Source organism: Procambarus clarkii, chromosome 4 (assembly GCF_040958095.1).
Source record: "Procambarus clarkii isolate CNS0578487 chromosome 4, FALCON_Pclarkii_2.0, whole genome shotgun sequence".
Lineage (NCBI taxonomy): Eukaryota > Metazoa > Arthropoda > Malacostraca > Decapoda > Cambaridae > Procambarus > Procambarus clarkii.
Genome location: NC_091153.1, coordinates 57,898,567 through 57,916,107, shown reverse-complemented (window position 1 = coordinate 57,916,107; position 17,541 = coordinate 57,898,567).

The window sequence follows — 17,541 nt, the reverse complement described above, 5'->3', positions numbered from 1 at the left end:
ACACACAGATGGACTATGTTACCCAAAAGTGTCAGGAGGAAGTAAACAGGTTTATCCCGGCCCAAAGGGAAAAATCCGAGAAGCAACAGAAGAATCCATGGTATAATAGGGCATGAATGGAAGCGAAGAAACTGAACAAAAGGGCGTGGAGGAACTTCCGGAATAACAGAACACCAGAAAGCAGAGAGAGATACCAGACAACCAGGAACGAGTACATCAGCGTGAGAAGAGAAGCAGAGAAAAGTTTTGAAAATGATATAGCGAACAAAGACAAGACCGAACCAAAGCTACTCCACAGTCACGTCAGAAGGAAAACAACAGTGAAAGAACAGATATTGAAACTTAGAACAGGCGAGGACATGTATACAGAGAATGACAGAGAGGTGTGTGAAGAACTCAACAAGAGGTTCCAGGAGGTCTTCACAATAGAACAAGGTGAGGTCACTGTGCTAGGAGAAAGGGAGGTAAACCAGGCGGCCTTGGAAGAGTTCGAAATTACGAGAGAGGAGGTCAAGAGACACCTGCTGGATCTGGATGTTAGAAAGGCTGTTGGTCCAGACGGGATCTCACCATGGATACTGAAAGAGTTTGCAGAGGCACTTTGCTTGCCACTCTCCATAGTGTATAATAAGTCACTGGAGACGGGAGACCTACCAGAAATATGGAAGACGGCAAATGTGGTCCCAATATACAAAAAGGGCGACAGGCAAGAAGCACTGAACTACAGGCCAGTGTCCTTGACTTGTATACCATGCAAAGTGATGGAGAAGATCGTGAGAAAAAAACCTGGTAACACATCTGGAGAGAAGGGACTTCGTGACAAATCGCCAACATGGGTTCAGGGAGGGTAAATCTTGCCTTACAGGCTTGATAGAATTCTACGATCAGGTGACAAAGATTAAGCAAGAAAGAGAGGGCTGGGCGGACTGCATTTTCTTGGATCGTCGGAAAGCCTTTGACACAGTACCGCATAAGAGGCTGGTACATAAGCTGGAGAGACAGGCAGGTGTAGCTGGTAAGATGCTCCAGTGGATAAGGGAGTACCTAAGCAATAGGAAGCAGAGAGTTACAGTGAGGGGTGAGACCTCAGATTGCCGTGAAGTCACCAGTGGAGTCCCACAGGGCTCTGTACTCGGTCCTATCTTGTTTCTGATATATGTAATTGATCTCCCGGAGGGTATCGATTCATTTCTCTCAATTTTTTTTTGCGGACGATGCTAAAATTATGAGAAGGATTAAAACAGAAGAGGACTGTTTGAGGCTTCAAGAAGACCTAGACAAGCTGAAGGAATGGTCGAACAAATGGTTGTTAGAGTTTAACCCAACCAAATGTAATGTAATGAAGATAGGTGTAGGGAGCAGGAGGCCAGATACAAGATATCATCTGGGAGAGGAAATTCTTCAGGAGTAAGAGAAAGAAAAAGACTTGGTGGTTGATATCACGCCAGACCTGTCTCCTGCAGCACATATCAAGAGGATAACATCAGCGTCATATGCCAGGCTGGCCAACATACGAACGGCATTCAGAAACTTGTGTAAAGAATCATTCAGAACTTTGTATACCACATATGTCAGGCCAATCCTGGAGTATGCAGCCCCAGCATACTCCATATATATATATATATAAATATATATATATATATATATATATATATATATATATATATATATATATATATATATATATATATATATATATATATATATATATATATATATATATGTCGTACCTAGTAGCCAGAACGCACTTCTCAGCCTACTATGCAAGGCCCGATTTGCCTAATAAGCCAAGTTTTCATTAATTAATTTTTTTCGACTACCTAACCTACCTAACCGAACGTAACCTATAAAGATAGGTTAGGTTAGGTTAGGTAGGGTTGGTTAGGTTCGGTCATATATCTACGTTAATTTGAACTCCAATAAAAAAAAATTGACCTCATACATAATGAAAAGGGTAGCTTTATCATTTCATAAGAAAAAAATTAGAGAAAATATATTAATTCAGGAAAACTTGGCTTATTAGGCAAATCGGGCCTTGCATAGTAGGCTGAGAAGTGCGTTCTGGCTACTAGGTACGACATATATATATATATATATATATATATATATATATATATATATATATATATATATATATATATATATTTATATATATATATATATATATATATATATATATATATATATATATATATATATATATATATATATATATATATATACTAGCAGTACCCGGCCACGCGTTGCTGTAGCTCAGCAACCTTCCCTGTCCCCAAGTCCTCTCCACCATTTCCCCCCCCCCCCCGTCTCCTCGGCCTTTCAACCATTCCCCACTCCCCGTCCCTTTGTCCTCCCCACCATGCCCCACTCCCCAGTCCCTTTGTCCTCCCACCAATCTCCATTCCCCCATCCCCTCGTCCCCACCATCCCAAACTATCCCGTCCCCTCTTCCATCTCCACTATTATCCCCTCCTTTGACCCCTCGTCCTCCCCACCATCTCTCACTGTCGTCCCCTCCTCATCCCCCCCATTCCCCACTCCCTTGTCCCATGGCTTCCCAAATCGTCTGATGTTCCCATCAGAAAATTTGGAACATCAATTGATCTGATGTTCCTATCACTGAAATATAAGAAAAACGGTTAAAAAATTAAATGAAAATATGAAAAATATAAAAATGCACTATTCTCACGAAATGAACAGTCTGGTAAACAACACAGCTCAATTCCAACGCAATTCACACAAAATAATTAAATCAAAATTAAAATGAATAAAAATCTAGGAAATTTCAATTTATCAATGCAATCAGAAACATTGAAATAGAATTGTAACATATCTAGTATAGCATGTGTGTTGCTCTTACATGCAACAGATGGCGCTGCTTTTCAAGAAATGCATAGTTTTACCTGTCACAGGTGTGGCATCTATACTTATACTTACGAAATGAACGGTATGGTAAACAACACAGCTCAATTCCAACACAATGTCACATAAAATAATTCACTAAAAAATAAAATAAATCGAAATCTATGAAAATAAAATTTATAAATGCAATCGGAAACATTGACATGGAATTCGTGATATATTTAGTATGGTGTGCATGTTGCCATTATGTGCAACAGATGGCACTGATTTTCAAAAACGAATGTTTTTACCTGTCACAGGGGTGGCATCTATATAGTAGGTATATAAGAAGATGCGCCTATTCCACAAAGTGATTCTCCGAATTATCGGGAAAGAGCGTCCCTGGAGCCCCTAATGTAGGGACCTACAGGCCCTGATATAGAGGGCAAGACGCCCTGAGGGCCTCCATAACGCCTGTCTGGCCCTAACACGCTCCCACATTACTTCCCCCTTCTCCTCTTGGGCATTGGGGGAAATTGAAGTAGTTCCCTTTTCGCATTACTCAACTTCATCTGTTTGGCACCCAATTGCACCATTGAACTGCTGGTGTTTTTTGTTTGGTTTTATTTTACCCCGTCTCTTCGAGCGGGTGGAGGACGCGACACTGGTTGGTTGGTCTGTGGTGGTCAGGTCAGAGTCGCCGCCGGGCGCGGTCCCTATATAGAGCGACCGTCAAGAAAAATCCTCTCGTGTAATCTTGTTTCAGCACTTGATGGTCCACTTCCCTCTGGCCACATCCATTTCCAGTCCCACTATTGGTCTGCCACACACTCAGGCTCGCCACAGCTTCACCTTCCACCGCATCTTTCCCTCTGCTTTCTCCCTTTCTCTCTCTGTTAATAGGATTTCCGCTCTCCTTTCCTGCAAGTTTTTGTGCGTATTTCCACGTATATTGGCCGTACGACGGACCCTTTGATATATAATTTGTACTTTATACAATTTCGATGAAAGATTCATTGTATAAAGTACAGTTCACCAGCATCAAGGAGTCTTGCGAGAGTGGGTGAGATGGCAGTTATCGTGCAAGGCGAATTGCATATGCAAACTACACTGCTTGGTGGATTATTTGTTCTTGGCGTCCATTTATTCCGTGACAAGAAGGAGGTCGCGTCGGACAGGAAAGAGACTGTCGCGTGGATGAAGTGGATGAGGTCTCCAGTGGGAAAGATTCCAAGTCGGGTTCTATATACACATGAGATTATACTCGCCAGACGGGTATACTTCGGTAGGCTTCCCACTGAAAATCATTTCCTTGACAATGAAGAAGCGAGCATCACTTGAGTGGGTCACTGTGAAAACCGAAAGTATTTATTAGCACAGTGTAACGCCGAGGTAGTTGTGCCAACTGCACTTACAGTGAACAGTGCCATCCACGTCTGGGTGGCACTCGACAAGTTTACCCCATTAATGCCTGACAATTTATATACCCGTCTACTCACCTAATACATCGGAAATTTTTACCCGACTTTGCCAATCCGTTAAAAATGCGATATATTATTAACCTACCAACCCACCTAAGTGGGTTGGTAGGTTACTAGTTAGACAAGACAGCAGCAATGTTTTATGAGTGGCGGATCTAAAAACATGAGGCTGATTGTTGTGAGGTGCGAGACAGCAGCTGGAGTATACAGAGTAGCTTTGAAGTTACCAAAGACAATTAGGTTTTAGGAAAGTGAGAGACAGAGACAGATAGACAGTGAGGTAGGCAGACAGTGGAACAGACATTCAGGTTTGGCAGTGAGAGAAAGACACACCGGTACACACACACACACACACACACACACACACACACACACACACACACACACACACACTTGACAGTTGAGAGGCGGGACCAAAGAGTCAGAGCTCAACCCCTGCAAGCACAACTAGGTAAGTACACACACGTGTTAATAACTGACAGGAAGACAGGTACTGTCGGAGAATTCTATACAGGTAATCCTGAAACAGACAGACAAACAGGCACACACACAGCGTTGCCTCCGCCATTTCCAATTCAAATTCAACAAACCAATTTTTTTGTATATCCTGGATAACACCTATATCAACTTGTTAACCATCCAGGTTGTGTCCCAAGAGGGTTTAGGTCCCAGTACACGATGTGGCGGTCGTCATAACTCCTTAATACCAGATTTCCAGCCTTATGTCGGTGCGTTGCTTAACTACCTTCTGCTCTGGAGTCTGATCCCTTGGAATATTAATCATGTTTTGCATCATTGTTACGAAATTCGTCCCCCAGGTAGCGGGTAATGCGAGAGATTAAGACATATCATTCTTCGTGTAATGTACCTTAAACATGGAAATACATCCATACAGAGGCATACACACATTATTACATTGACACACAGACAGACAGACAGATAAACAGGCAGATATTCTATTTTATATATCTAAAAATATAACATACACTGAATGGCTACATCATTATGCAAATTCCCCGGGACATTTACAGCAAAGTCAGCAGAGATATTCTCTGAAGTCTAAACAATTCCACTCAAACTTTCGAGGCCGCATTTGCAATTCTTTATCGTTGTAATTCAACCGATTTTTTTACTCTCCAGTAGCCTTTGTTTTATAATGTTAAATTCCTGGAGCTCTTTTGTTGTGTAGAGTGCGGTTGTGTGTAGTTTAGGTCAGTGTAAACGATGATGAATGTGGGTTTCTGTCGCTTACGGGGATGACTTTCTGTAATGTATGAAAATAGTTTTCTGTCGTGTGTATGGGTATGGCTTCTTGGCATTTATGGGTATGGTTTTCTGTCGTATGTATGGGTATGGCTTTCTGACCTGCTTGGGTATGGCTTTTTGGCGTTTATGGGTATGGCTTTATGTTGTGTATTGGTATGGCTGTCTTTGGTGTTTGGATATGGCTTTCTTTCGTGTTTGGGTATGGCTGTCTGTCGTGTTTGGGTATGGCTTTCTGTCGTGCTTGGGTATGGCTTTCTGTCGTGTATGGGTATGGCTGTCTGTCGTGTATGGGTATGGCTTTCTGTCGTGTTTGGGTATGGCTTTCTGTCGTGTATGGGGTATGGCTTTCTGTCGTGTATGGGTATGGCTTTCTGTCGTGTTTGGGTATGGCTTTCTGTCGTGTATGGGTATGGCTTTCTGTCGTGTATGGGTATGGCTTTCTGTCGTGTATGGGGTATGGCTTTCTGTCGTGTATGGGTATGGCTTTCTGTCGTGTATGGGTATGGCTTTCTGTCGTGTTTGGGTATGGCTTTCTGTCGTGTATGGGGTATGGCTTTCTGTCGTGTATGGGTATGGCTTTCTGTCGTGTTTGGGTATGGCTTTCTGTCGTGTATGGGGTATGGCTGTCTGTCGTGTATGGGTATGGCTTTCTGTCGTGTTTGGGTATGGCTTTCTGTCGTGTATGGGTATGGCTTTCTGTCGTGTATGGGTATGGCTTTCAGTCGTGTACATAACCGCTGTATCTCAGGACGCCGTCGGCTGCTCGCCGCTATTTTGTTATTAAGAGTCATTTCTCCATTGCGTCTCGCCTTTCCTCAACTCTCCATTCTTACCCCCTTTTCCAATTCTCCATCTTCCCGCCCATCTCCTCCCACATTCTTGTTTCCCATAGCTTCTTTATCTACCCCACGTTCTTCCTTTTACTGTGATTCCCATTCCACATTTCTCTAATTCTCCTCTGTTCCACTACTCCCCTCCCCCGTCCCTTCCTCTGTCTCTTTCCCTCCCAGTACTGACAGCCGTCCTTGTGCGAGTTATTTCCCACCATTTATCACAGCCACCTGTGGCCAGCCAGCTGTCTTAGCAACCCTCGCTCCTCTCCCCTCATTCTTGCCTCTTAACCCTTTCTTACCTCTTAGCTCATATTTACCTATCACTCCTGCCTGGCAACTTATTCTTGCCTCAAGTCATTCTTGCTTCTCAACTCACTGTTGCGTCTCCTTTCATTTGCTACCTGTCTAAGCAATTCTGGCTTCTCCCATCATTCTTGCCACTCCAGCTATCCAAGTGGTTGGGCACCATTCCTTTCCCCCCGTCCCATCCCAAATCCTTATCCTGACCCCCTTCCAAGGGATATCTAGTCGTAATGACTTTGTGCTTTAACCTGTAAATTCCTTTCTCTCTTCCTCATTTTCTTCTCCCCTAACATTCTTCTCTTTCAAACTTTGTTTCCTTTCCTTCGCCATTCTCAATATTCATTTGTCCTTGATCTTTCTCTCATTTTTCTCTCGTTTTCTCTCTTCCTTCGTTATTCTCTATAATCACTGCTTCACACATCGTTCTCCTTATACCTCAAAAGTATCTTCTTCCTCGTAGCTTTCTCCTCTTCTATGTTTCTCTTCTTATAAGTGCCTTAATTTCCTTCCCAACCTTGTCTCTCTCTCGTTTACACTTTTGTCTCTCACACTTAGTTATTTTTTCGCTCACCGTATGATGTCTCCAATAGGTATAGTATCTCACTGTGTCTTGGGTGAAGCTCTTCATTTATCTTCATTTTCCCAGAGCATAACCAAGCAAATATTGCGTCAGCCAGAAAAATGATAGGATAGATAACGAGAATTTTCAAATCCAGGATCCCATCACAGTGGTTGTACTATTCAAATCACTTGTGCTGTCCCGTCTTGAATACTGCTCAGTACTCACTTCCCCTTTCAGAGCAGGAGAGACTGCAGAAATAAAGCGAGTCCAGAGAACATATACGGCATATATAGACACGATAAAGCACCTAAATTATTGGGATCGTCTCAAAGCTCTCCAAATGTACTCGCTAAAAAGGAGACGAGAGAGATATCAAATAATATACACGTGGAAAATACTGGAGGGCCAGGTCCTAAATCTACACAGTAAAATAACAACGTACTAGAGTGAACGATATGGAAGAAAAAGCAGAATAGAACCAGTGAAGAGCAGAGGTGCCATAAGCCCAATCAGAGAACACTGTATAAACATCAGAGGTCCACGCTAGTTCAACATCCTCCCAGCGAGCATAAGAAATATTGTGGGAACATCCGTGGACATCTGCAAGAGAAAACAAAATTATTTTCTTCAAGAAGAGCCGGACCAACCGGGTTGTTGTGGGTATGTGGGCCTGCGGGCCGCGCCAAGCAACAGCCTGGTGGACCAAGCTCTCACAAGTCAGAGTAGAAGTAGTAGAAGAAGAACTATTAGTAGAAGAGTTGAGAAGAGTAGAAGAACTCTCAGAACCCCATCAAGCAGGTAAGCATGTATCATTATCCTAATCCTTCCCCCACACTATTCTAATCCTTCCCCATACTATCCTATCCTTCTCCACCCATTATACCCATTCCTGATACATCCTACACCCGCCTACCAATGCCAAAATTATCTTATCCCACATCCTCTTATAAATCCCTACACCCTTACCCATCCCCAAATACTCCTACCGCTCCCTACACATCCTTCCTCCCTCTCCAACCCACAAACTCCCTTCTATCCTTCCTCACACCATCCACTTGTGCTGAAGTGGAAAGAGAACAACATGATGAGCTGCAACATTTATGCAAAACAGAAAACACCCAAAAATGGGAGGAACTAATAACATAAATCCAAATAGATTTCAGAAACCCAGGAGAATTCAGGTAAAAGGTAAATAATAAAACATCTTACATATAAGACGTCTTAGAAAATAAGCTTTACGAACACAGAATAAGATCAAGAATTCGGGATGTATTGGGAATAGGTATTTTGAATAAATCAGGAGGAAAATGTCAACATTTGTGGCAACACAAAATGCTAGAAGAAAACACAGCCACAGCCTTATTCCAACGCAAACGACAGCTCTTAACATGTCAATGGTTGGACATGTATATGAATGAGATTGGGTGGTTATAAGGAGCTGCCTCATATGGGCCAATAGGCTTTTTGTGGTTACCTTTATTCTGATGTTCTTAACAACAAACGCTCTGTATGACGTAACCATCTAAGAAATTCATGAAAACAAGTAGAGGTCTTAAACAAGACCGCTATACAAGGTCTAAAACAAGATCAAGACACCTGGCATTAGCAAAATATACTAAATGACATTGACAAATCTTTCCAGTAACGACAATTCATTAATATACAGAATTGTAATTTGATGGATTGTTTAGGGTGTTGTATACAATCGAAATATACAGGATTGAATATAGATCCGGACTAGCATCCCGACTATTCCCCTCCTGCTTCCTATATGCCATTATCAGACTTTCCCCGGAAAAAACATTAACTCAAGCTGGAAATTGAAAACCTTTCTCGATACTGCAGTCTAAATGTTCCAAAAGAATAATTAAACAAAAACTGGTGAAGCACATGGAACAAAAAGCATCATCAGACAACGTGGATTGTCCATGTGTATATATATATATATATATATATATATATATATATATATATATATATATATATATATATATATATATATATATATATATATATATATATATATATATATATATAGTAGTAGGCATCCTTCAGTCTCGGGAGACTATGGAGTTGCGCCCTAGTTGTCAATCCTGGTGCAGCGTCTGGTGTGACTGATGAGGCCAATCCGAGAGTGGCAGTCCATCCCACACCGAGCACAAACGAAGTCCGATTCTGGTCTGTCTTCCTGGTTACCGGCTTTCCTTCTCTGTCTCTTTGCCTCCGATTCCTTGGCAAGTGACTCCTCGAACTTGGAGAGACCTCGTTGAACAGACTGCCTCCAGGCTGAACGGTCTGCAGCCAGTGTCTCCCATATAGCGAGATCGACGTCCATGGCTTTCAGGTCCCTTTTGCATACGTCTTTGTACCGTAGCTGGGGCTTGCCTACTGGACGCTTTCCCTGCCTCAGCTCTCCATACAGGAGATCCTTGGGGATCCTGCCGTCGCCCATTCGCACAACGTGCCCGAGCCAGCGCATTCGTCTCTGTTTCAGCATTGTGTACATGCTGGTGATTCTTGCTCTCCCCAAGACGTTGTTGTTTGTCACCTTGTCCTGCCAGGTGATGTCCAAGATGTGTCTAAGGCAGCGCATGTGGTAGGCATTCAGCCGTCTTTCCTGACGGGCGCGGAGTGTCCAAGACTCACTGCCATAAAGGAGAGTGCTCAGGACACAGGATCTGTAAACCTGAATCTTAGTATACTCAGTTAGCCTATTGTTGGCCCACACTCTCTTTGTCAGTTTGGACATGGTAGTAGATGCCTTACCGATGCGTTTGTTTAGCTCCGTATCAAGAGAGAGGGAGTCAGAGATTGTGGAGCCCAGGTACACGAAGTCGTGAACAACTTCCAGTTTGGAATCAGAGATGCCGATGTCAGGTGGGGAGTCCACTCCTTGTCCCATGACTTGTGTTTTCTTCAGACTGATGGTGAGTCCGAAAGCCTGAGAGGCCTCGCTGAAGCGGGTTATGAGCCGTTGGAGGTCTTCAGCTGAGTGGGCAGTGACTGCTGCGTCGTCGGCAAAGAGGAAGTCGCGCAGACACCTCAGCCGAACCTTTGTCTTGGCTCTCAGCCTGGCGAGGTTAAAGAGCTTCCCATCCGACCTGGTCCGGAGGTAAATGCCTTCCGTGACAGATCCGAAGGCGTGCCGCAGCATAACTGCGAAGAAAATCCCGAATAGGGTTGGAGCCAGTACGCAGCCCTGCTTTACTCCACTTCGGATGTCAAAGGCGCCTGATGTTAGGCCATCAAAGACCACGGTGCCCCTCATGTTCTCATGGAAAGATCTGATGATGCTGAGGAGCCTGGGTGGGCATCCGATCTTGGGGAGGATCTTGAACAGGCCATCCCTGCTGACGAGGTCGAAGGCCTTCGTCAGGTCTATGAAGGCTACAAAGAGTGGCTGCTTCTGTTCCCTGCATTTCTCCTGCAGTTGTCTGAGGGAAAAGACCATGTCGATGGTGGACCTGCCAGCTCTGAATCCACATTGTGATTCTGGATAAACTCTCTCTGCAAGTACTTGGAGCCTCTTCAATGCGACTCGAGCAAACAGCTTTCCGACAATACTGAGGAGGGAGATTCCACGGTAGTTGTTGCAGTCGCCCCTGTCACCTTTATTCTTATACAGTGTGACGATGTTGGCATCCCTCATGTCCTGTGGCACCTCTCCTTCTTCCCAGCAGAGGCAGAGAATTTCGTGCAGCTCCATGAGCAGGCTACCTCTGCAGCACTTCAAGGTCTCAGCAGGAATGCCATCTTTGCCAGGAGCTTTACCAGAAGCAAGGGAGTCTAGGGCATCGCTGAGTTCTTCCAGGGTCGGTTCACTGTCGAGCTCCATTAACACAGGCAGACACTCAATGGCGCTCAGGGCATCTTCGGTGACCACATTGTCCCTGGCGTATAGCTCAGAGTAGTGCTCGACCCAGCGCTTCAGCTGCAGTGTCTGGTCCTGAATCACCTCGCCAGTGGCAGATTTCAGAGGAGCGGTCTTCCTCTGGATTGGGCCAAGGGCCTGCTTGATGCCGTCATACATTCCCCTTACATTGCCTGTATCCGCTGCAGTCTGTATCTGGGAGCAGAGCTGGAGCCAATAGTTGTTGGCACATCGCCTGGCGCTCTGCTGCACTTTGCAGCGGACGGCCCGAAGGATCTGTAAGTTGCGCCGACTTGGGCAGGCTTTGTAGGCTGCCAAGGCGTTTCTCTTCTCTTCGATTACAGGTGTCATCTCTTCCGAGTGAGCCTCGAACCAGTCTGCCGACCTGCTGGTCTTCTTGCCATATATATATATATATATATATATATATATATATATATATATATATATATATATATATATATATATATATATATATATATATATATATATATATATATATATATATATATATATATATCAATTAAACAAATTGCAATGAAGTTCTCAGAGATGTGTCGAAAGCTTCATGACATCACCTACAAAATATCTGAACTAGCGTTTCTACGATTTACTGTAATAATCTTCATAGACAGCTGAACAGCCAAGCTCAGCAGTGGCAGCTATTTGGGTGATGTACTCAAACTGAAATTGGAGTATTTGAAGGAAGCTGCCTATCCCCTCACTCGTTTCAACATACACATTCCCGAAATGCCCGTTCCCCCTACATGGAATATGTCACGTATGCGGATGACGTTACTCAACTAATCTACTAACCATAACAATGAAATATGTTGCTGGTTATCAAATCCAAAGCAGCACTAGAAATCAAAACAACTTTGAAAGTTACTTGAAAATATACACCAAGAAACTAAAGTTTAAAAATGAAATGCACAGATAATTATCCTTGATAATCGCCCTCTCTAAAATTCTAATGCAGGCAGACTACTGGGTCTAGTAGAATTAAAACTAAAACTCACATAAATGGCAGAATAAACAAAGCAAAACGTGTTAAGCAAGTAATTGTCGAAACATTGCGCCAAGTCGGGATGACTTTGCAGCGCCATAGACCGTTAAGGAAATTGGAAATATTTCGTTACCTTGGCACGAACACAAATAACTAGGTGACTAGGTGAGTGTTACGTACTCCTAGCAGAATACGTATATAAATTTAAAATAACTTGTTTTGTTCCATTATATCATTGCCTGTATATGTACACACATTGTGTTTTTGTAAATTATCGTGTGGTGTGGCAGCGTCAGTGGAGACAGGAGCGCGGTTGCTTTGCACACGTCTAATACCTGTTAGATTCGGGAAGTTGGACCTGTTCAGTTTTGGGAGTTCCAGATGTCACTTTTATTAAGTTATATAATTGTTTATCTACTGTAATTTAGCAGGTGGCATTGTTCTTATATATTTTGCAAGTAACTATTATATGTAATTTGCATTCTTATGTGTTTTGAGAACAAGTGGTTGTTCAATTAGTTTTAAATATTAAAAAGTCTTTAGTTTCCATCCCTCATCCTGGATGAGGCAGACGGGAGAGAATTATGGGTAAGCGACAGAGCGAGAGTTCAGTAGCTGCAAGGGACTCGAAGGAATAACATGTGGGAGATAAGTCTGTTTACTTCTTGTTGTGCCATATTTTATTATATTATATTAGGAGAAGGACAATACTTTTGTTTGTTGTATAAGTTAACTTGACCATCTGTGTTTTTATATTATACTGTCTTGAATATATATCTATATAATATTTTGTATCTATTCTTCAGTCCTAAAGGAAGATTTTTATTTATGTGCTCATTACTTATCAAGGGGTTATACTGGTGACCCGCTCTTGTGAACAGCAGTTTTCTCGTAACCCTAGACCTTGTTGTTGTTAGCTGTTTCAGGGTCACGAGCCGTAACGTACGATAGGTAACAGTGAGTACAGAGTTAAACAAGGCTCTAGTCCGGCCGCAGCTTCAATACCCTCCAGTATCACTACATTACAGAAAACTCATAAAGAATCTACAAGCACTGGACAAAATAAAAGCAGCATCGGTCACTGAATGATCAGACAATCCAGGAGCTGTGTGACCTCCTCTAAACATGTAATCACTGAGCATCAGACAACAACAACCAACGACTAGGGCGTGATATACAATCAAAATATCAGAAGCGTCTAATATGCTTAGACGAGAAGCGCCCCACACACACACACACACATACAGCTGTTCACCCGAACCTCACAATTCAGATGCTCGCATTCTTCTACCTTCCTCACACCCTCCCACCATCCCTTTACCTCCTCTCCCCACGTACCAACACCCTATATCGCATCCCTCAACCCCTCCCCATCCTACACTACACCACCGTACCTACCCCCTCCCCACCCCCGTTCCCCTTAACAAACAAAGGTCATCACTCGGTTCAAAAGAAACTTACAGGTTAAGAGTGAGCTTCAGCATGGCGCTGACAGAACCTGTGTGTGTAATGGTCACATATTCATCTTTTGCGGGTCACATATGAAGGGGCCAATCGTAAAAGTCACTTACAAACCCATTAAGTATTCTTTGACAAACTCTTATCGGCTTGTAGCTTATTTATAAAATAAGTGGGATGAAATAGAGAAATAAGAGAAATGTCTACATTTTAACTGTGAGGGGTCATACTCTCTTTGCTGCAGGTCCATGTATTTGAGGCGATATTTTTTTTATTTATTTATGTATTTAATACATATACACAGTCATCAAAATGATCAACAAGGACAGGAACAGGAGGCGTATTCTGCCCCAACACACGTGAAGGAAAAAATCAAAACCAAGTGACGGTTCAAATTCAGTAAGAGTTCTGTGCAAATCGAAAACCGGCGTCCTCCCCTTGAGTCTCTTGAGAGTCAAAGGGTGTGACCGGCGCTGGTCACTCCATCTCCGCTCCATCAACCTGCGGCATCTTCACCAGACAACTATCACAGCCGCAACTCTCTGGGGCTTCCTTCCTCTTGTGCAACCTTGTTTCCAGCAACGGGAAGTTCTCTCTCCCCATTGGCTCTTCTGAAAGCTACCGGAGGAAGTCAGTCAGGTGGAGGAAGAGAGCGAGAATAGGATAGTTCTCCTGGGGCCGTACCCACACGCACTAACACACACACACACACACACACACACACACACACACACACACACACACACACACACACACACACACACACACACACACGCACTAACACACACACACACACACACACACACACACACACACACACACACACACACACACACACACACACACACACACACACACACACACGCACACACACACACACACACACACACACACACACACACACACACACACACACACACACACACACAGGTGACAGATTAAGCAAGAAAGAGAGGGCTGGGCGGACTGCATTTTCTTGGATTGTCGGAAAGCCTTTGACACAGTACCGCATAAGAGGCTGGTACATAAGCTGGAGAGACAGGCAGGTGTAGCTGGTAAGGTGCTCCAGTGGATAAGGGAGTATCTAAGCAATAGGAAGCAGAGAGTTACGGTGAGGGGTGAGACCTCCGATTGGCGTGAAGTCACCAGTGGAGTCCCACAGGGCTCTGTACTCGGTCCTATCTTGTTTCTGATATATGTAAATGATCTCCCGGAGGGTATCGATTCATTTCTCTCAATGTTTGCGGACGATGCTAAAATTATGAGAAGGATTAAAACAGAAGAGGACTGTTTGAGGCTTCAAGAAGACCTAGACAAGCTGAAGGAATGGTCGAACAAATGGTTGTTAGAGTTTAACCCAACCAAATGTAATGTAATGAAGATAGGTGTAGGGAGCAGGAGGCCAGATACAAGGTATCATCTGGGAGAGGAAATTCTTCAGGAGTCAGAGAAGGAAAAAGACTTGGGGGTTGATATCACGCCAGACCTGTCTCCTGCAGCACATATCAAGCGGATAACATCAGCGGCATATGCCAGGCTGGCCAACATACGAACGGCATTCAGAAACTTGTGCAAAGAATCAATCAGAACTTTGTATACCACATATGTCAGGCCAGTCCTGGAGTATGCAGCCCCAGCATGGAGTCCATATCTAGTCAAGGATAAGACTAAACTGGAAAAGGTTCAAAGGTTTGCCACCAGACTAGTACCCGAGCTGAGAGGTATGAGCTACGAGGAGAGACTACGGGAATTAAACCTCACTTCGCTGGAAGACAGAAGAGTTAGGGGGGACATGATCACCACATTCAAGATTCTGAAGGGAATTGATAGGGTAGATAAAGACAGTCTATTTAACACAAGGGCAACACGCACAAGGGGACACAGGTGGAAACTGAGTGCCCAAATGAGCCACAGATATATTAGAAAGAACTTTTTTAGTGTCAGAGTGGTTGACAAATGGAATGCATTAGGCAGTGATGTGGTGGAGGCTGACTCCATACACAGTTTCAAATGTAGATATGACAGAGCCCGATAGGCTCAGGAATCTGTACACCTGTTGAATGACGGTTGAGAGGCGGGACCAAAGAGCCAGAGCTCAACCCCCGCAAACACAACAAGGTGAGTACAACTAGGTGAGTACACACACACACACACACACACACACACACACACACACACACACACATACACATACACATACACATACACACACACACACACACACACACACACACACACACACACACACACACACACAGATGGACTATGTTACCCAAAAGTGTCAGGAGGAAGTAAACAGGTTTATCCCGGCCCAAAGGGAAAAATCCGAGAAGCAACAGAAGAATCCATGGTATAATAGGGCATGAATGGAAGCGAAGAAACTGAACAAAAGGGCGTGGAGGAACTTCCGGAATAACAGAACACCAGAAAGCAGAGAGAGATACCAGACAACCAGGAACGAGTACATCAGCGTGAGAAGAGAAGCAGAGAAAAGTTTTGAAAATGATATAGCGAACAAAGACAAGACCGAACCAAAGCTACTCCACAGTCACGTCAGAAGGAAAACAACAGTGAAAGAACAGATATTGAAACTTAGAACAGGCGAGGACATGTATACAGAGAATGACAGAGAGGTGTGTGAAGAACTCAACAAGAGGTTCCAGGAGGTCTTCACAATAGAACAAGGTGAGGTCACTGTGCTAGGAGAAAGGGAGGTAAACCAGGCGGCCTTGGAAGAGTTCGAAATTACGAGAGAGGAGGTCAAGAGACACCTGCTGGATCTGGATGTTAGAAAGGCTGTTGGTCCAGACGGGATCTCACCATGGATACTGAAAGAGTTTGCAGAGGCACTTTGCTTGCCACTCTCCATAGTGTATAATAAGTCACTGGAGACGGGAGACCTACCAGAAATATGGAAGACGGCAAATGTGGTCCCAATATACAAAAAGGGCGACAGGCAAGAAGCACTGAACTACAGGCCAGTGTCCTTGACTTGTATACCATGCAAAGTGATGGAGAAGATCGTGAGAAAAAAACCTGGTAACACATCTGGAGAGAAGGGACTTCGTGACAAATCGCCAACATGGGTTCAGGGAGGGTAAATCTTGCCTTACAGGCTTGATAGAATTCTACGATCAGGTGACAAAGATTAAGCAAGAAAGAGAGGGCTGGGCGGACTGCATTTTCTTGGATCGTCGGAAAGCCTTTGACACAGTACCGCATAAGAGGCTGGTACATAAGCTGGAGAGACAGGCAGGTGTAGCTGGTAAGATGCTCCAGTGGATAAGGGAGTACCTAAGCAATAGGAAGCAGAGAGTTACAGTGAGGGGTGAGACCTCAGATTGCCGTGAAGTCACCAGTGGAGTCCCACAGGGCTCTGTACTCGGTCCTATCTTGTTTCTGATATATGTAATTGATCTCCCGGAGGGTATCGATTCATTTCTCTCAATTTTTTTTTGCGGACGATGCTAAAATTATGAGAAGGATTAAAACAGAAGAGGACTGTTTGAGGCTTCAAGAAGACCTAGACAAGCTGAAGGAATGGTCGAACAAATGGTTGTTAGAGTTTAACCCAACCAAATGTAATGTAATGAAGATAGGTGTAGGGAGCAGGAGGCCAGATACAAGATATCATCTGGGAGAGGAAATTCTTCAGGAGTAAGAGAAAGAAAAAGACTTGGTGGTTGATATCACGCCAGACCTGTCTCCTGCAGCACATATCAAGAGGATAACATCAGCGTCATATGCCAGGCTGGCCAACATACGAACGGCATTCAGAAACTTGTGTAAAGAATCATTCAGAACTTTGTATACCACATATGTCAGGCCAATCCTGGAGTATGCAGCCCCAGCATGGAGCCCATATCTAGTCAAGGATAAGACTAAACTGGAAAAGGTTCAAAGGTTTGCCACCAGACTAG